The sequence below is a fragment of the Mesoplodon densirostris genome, chromosome 11 (genome assembly GCF_025265405.1).
Source record: "Mesoplodon densirostris isolate mMesDen1 chromosome 11, mMesDen1 primary haplotype, whole genome shotgun sequence".
Taxonomy (NCBI): domain Eukaryota; kingdom Metazoa; phylum Chordata; class Mammalia; order Artiodactyla; family Ziphiidae; genus Mesoplodon; species Mesoplodon densirostris.
Window position 1 is genome coordinate 40,194,813 of NC_082671.1, and position 4,312 is coordinate 40,199,124.

At 31.0% G+C, this 4,312-nt stretch overlaps 1 pseudogene; it reads right to left on the bottom strand.

Annotated features, from left to right (window-relative positions):
- Nucleotides 1–3,231: 3,231 nt before the first annotated feature.
- On the bottom strand, nucleotides 3,232–3,323 carry LOC132499622 (U6 spliceosomal RNA; annotated as a pseudogene).
- Between the last annotated feature and the right edge of the window lie 989 nt (nucleotides 3,324–4,312).

The following is a 4,312-nucleotide window of genomic DNA, read 5'->3' on the forward strand; positions in this document are numbered from 1 at the left end:
TGTGCTCTGCAACAAGAGAAGCCACCACAAGGACAAGCTTGCGCACCACAACGAAGAGTAACCCCTGCTTGCCGCAACTAGAGAAAGCCCGCATGCCTCAATGAAGACCCAGTGCAGCCAAAAGTAAAATTAAATTAAATATTAAAAAAAATTGTTGTATGAATGACTCTTGAGGACATCATGCTGAGTGAAATAAGCAGTCACAAAAAACCAAATACTATAGGATTCCATTTACACAAGGTCCCTGGAGTAGTCAAATTCATAGAGACAGAAAATGTAACAGTGGTTATAAAGGGCTGGGGAAAGAGAGGAATGGGGAGGCTGTTGTTTAATGGGTATAAAATTTCAGTTTTGCAAGGTGAAAAGAGTTCTGGAGATTGGGTGCATAACAATGTGAATATAATTAACACTACTGAACTGTACACTTAAAAATGGTTGTGACAGTAATTTTGTTTTACATATTTTACAATTAAAAATTAAAACAAAGAAAGTTGAAAGGAAATAATTTTAACAAATACAATAAATGGTCTAAGTGTAGCAGTATCAATTAACTTTAGACCGTTTTAAGAAAGCATGTTAAAAATTTAAGGGTAACTGTTACAAAAAGAAAAAAAAATGAGACAGTAAATTAAGCCAATCCACTAGAAGGCAAACAGCAATGACAGCAGCAACAATAGCAAACAGGGAAAAACTAAAAGAAGCAGCAATGGAAAGCATAGCATATAGAAAGCATAGCATATTTATGATAGTAGAAATAAGGCCAAATATAATCACAGTAAATATGAGTGATTGGACTTGTTAAAAACCAGAGGTTTTATACCTACTTAAAAAAAATAAAACAGCCTTAAGCAATTTATGAGGTACCAAAAACATGAAGACATACAGAAATGGTGAAAATAAAATGATCGAAAATAATATGCCAGGAGAATACCAAAGAAAGTTGGTTTTGCTGGTAGATCAAAACCTATTTTGAGTTGTCTTACCATCTATTATCAATCAAATTTCTATCAATATAGACTATGAGGCAAAAAAGAAAATAACTTATTAGGAAAAAAGTCACTATTTACTGATAAAAATAACAGTTTATAAGGAAAATGTAACATCTTGAATCTTTTCGTATCTAGAGGCATGACCTCAAAACATATAAAGCAGAAAGTCTAAAGAATTGTAAGTAGAAATTGAGAAACTCTTTTAAAGGATCCCAAATGCCACAACTAAGACCCAGCACAGTCAAAATAAATAAATAAATATTTTTTAAAAAAGCTGATGGATCAAGCAAAAATCAATAAAGATAGAGAATATTAGGACAGCATAAGCAACACGCTTGATCTAATAATCATATATAGACTCTTCTGGCCAACATTTAGAGAATACAGATTATTTCAAACATGGGTAAAACATTTACAAAAATCAAGCAGTACAAAGCCATAAAGAAGATTTCAAAAAATATCAAACAATCCATGTCATAAAGAGCTCCTTTTCTGAACAAAATCAGAAATCTAAAGAAAGAGATGGCCCCAAATACTGTGTTTGAAAACTAAATGGTTCATGGCTAAAATAAATCAAATTGGAAATTATATAACATTTATGAAGGAGTAACAGTGAGAATAGTCTGGTGGTAAAACAGAACCAAGAGTGACATGTAAGGTCTAAATGCATAAATAAGAAAAAATGAAAACTAAGCTAAAATTTCATTTTAAAATATTGAAAAAGTACAACAGAATAAGTCACAGAAACTAACAAAATAGAAAATAGAAACAAAAAGAAGGATCAAAAAAAGCTAAAATCTGGTCCTTTGAAAAGACAGGGATATTTTATAAAATGAGAAGAATGATGCCAGTGTGCAATGAATGTTAACTAATAGCTGTAATCATTAAGAGAAGATTGCTACTGAGCCATCATCTTAGTTTTCTGGGTTTATACCATGTAGTTAGTTTTTGCTGGTTCAAGTCCCTGGCATTTAACCACACAATAAAACAAAAAATCAGTCCATAAATGATAGCCTTTACAAATAATCATGAGTATATATTGTTGCTTGGTTTAATCGACTGCATAATGTTTTATAAAAATTACTTCATTTACTTGATAAACTGAAACGGCTATGGGGCTCGATTCCAGCCTAAAGGTACATGATATGCATCTATAAATACATAATTAGGCAGTTCTTAAAGCCAAATTTGCTAGTGCTACATTGCAGGTCCAGCATCATAAGTACTAAAGCATTTTCCTGCCAGGCTTCCTTTATCAGCATTATTACTAAGTGGAGAAGCTTGGCATTCAAATGTAGTCTCTATATGAGAATACGTAATGGAAAATTGATATCCTGGATATATCCTATATAATATCCTCTTACTATGTAAATCTTTCATAACTAAGGGTGTTTTCATTTTCTTAATATCTTGAGTATCTTAATATTTAAAAATCTTAATAACTTAGCTTAAAATCAATAATTTTGCCTGTAGGTTTCAACACAATTTTATGTAAAACATATTTATTATCTACTTTTCAGGTCAGTGACTCAGTTAAAAAGACTGTTAAGTGAATCTAGCTTTGGGGAAGAAATGTGCTTATTTTTAAATAATAGGTTTTTGATTAGAGTTTTACAAGGTGGTTGGTTATTACAGATTATGTTCACATAAGGTGTGTGAATTTCAATCTATGTGAACTTACTCCAATCAAAGTACTGTGTTTCCTTGGACTAAGAAGACTTTGCTTTTTAATCTTATACATGTATTAGGCTAGGTGTGTGTGATGTTAAATTTTAAAATTTGTGCAATTAAATTTTAAAATTTGAAATATTTAAAAAATATAGGAAATTACACAAAGTAATAAAACATACACTAGAAAATGACCATAAAGAATCCTCAATAGTTAATATTTTGTCATATTTGCTTTATCTTTTTATAATATAGTGACTAAAACATTAAGGATAACTTGGAGTCTTTGTCCCCCCATCTAGTCCCATTTCCTTCCCCTTTCCCTATAAATTCAATGTGTCTTTTCTTTCTTTCTTGTTTTAAATGTCTCTCTGTATTTATTTCTCTGTATCTTAGACTGGAACACAAAGCTTTAATTTTAGTTTGAAGATAGGTGAAAATCACAACTTGGACTTGGTTCAAGGCTTTTATGTTGGTGTACCACAAAAGCAGTTAATAAGCAGTGCTAAGGATATAAATGAGGTAAGGATGCAGGTAGGTGAATTCACCTGCCCACTTCCTGCTTGTGTATTACAAAAAATTTGGTGGCTTCAACAGCTCTAGCAACTTAGTCAGGCTAATCTTCTCTGTATCGTTCCAATTTTAATATATGTGCTGCTGAAGCAAATGCTCGATGTGTCTTTTCATTCAAATTTTATGCCTTTACACACATAAAAATATATTCAGATAAAATTTAGAGTATTGTTTTATGTTTTAGACTTTACTTAAATGAATTCATCCTGTATAAATTATACTGCAACTGCTTTTTTTTCTGACAGCATTGTTTTTTATAATCCACTAATCATGTATATATGTGTGTGTGTGTGTGTGTGTGTATATATATATATATATATATATATATATATATATATATATATATATAAAATTAGTGGGTTGCTTTTACTTGCTGTATGATATTCTATCATTTAAGCATACCATCTTTTATTTAGTTAGTTTTCTTCCAATAGACATTTCAGTTTGGGTCAATATTTTGCATATGTACCCTCTTATAAATGTGTGAGAGTTTCTCTAGAGTATGTATCTAGAAATAGGAATGTTGAGTTTTACAGTATGTTCATGTTAACCTTCATGTCCATTATTTACTTTTTGCCAAAGTATTATACCTAGTTAAAAATTCAGAGTATAGCATAAAAATTGTAGAGTATAGCATAAAAGTATAGCATAAAAAATTGTAGTCCCATTTTCTACCTTCTCTCATTCTTCTCCCTGGAAGCCACCAGGGAGAAGAATGAGAGTATAGCATAAAAATTGTAGTCCCCTTTTCTACCTTCTCTCATTCTTCTCCCTGGAAGCCACCACTTCCAACTGTTTTAAAAGTTTATTCTGATATTTACCTCCATTTATATACAATATGCACGTACTGCCATCACTTGATTATTAATCGTAAACATCTGTTGTCTTCTTGCTTTGGAACATAAAGACTTTAGCTCATTCATAGCTTCTTATTCCTTCCTTCTATTTTTCTATATAATTTTGTATCTCAATTTTTGCTTATTAAATCTCTAACTGTGTCAGCATCTTTTGACTACGTAAATATTGATCACTGTTGAGCCAAGCATTAGACTATGCTTTTATTTCCTATCTTGTTCTTTTTT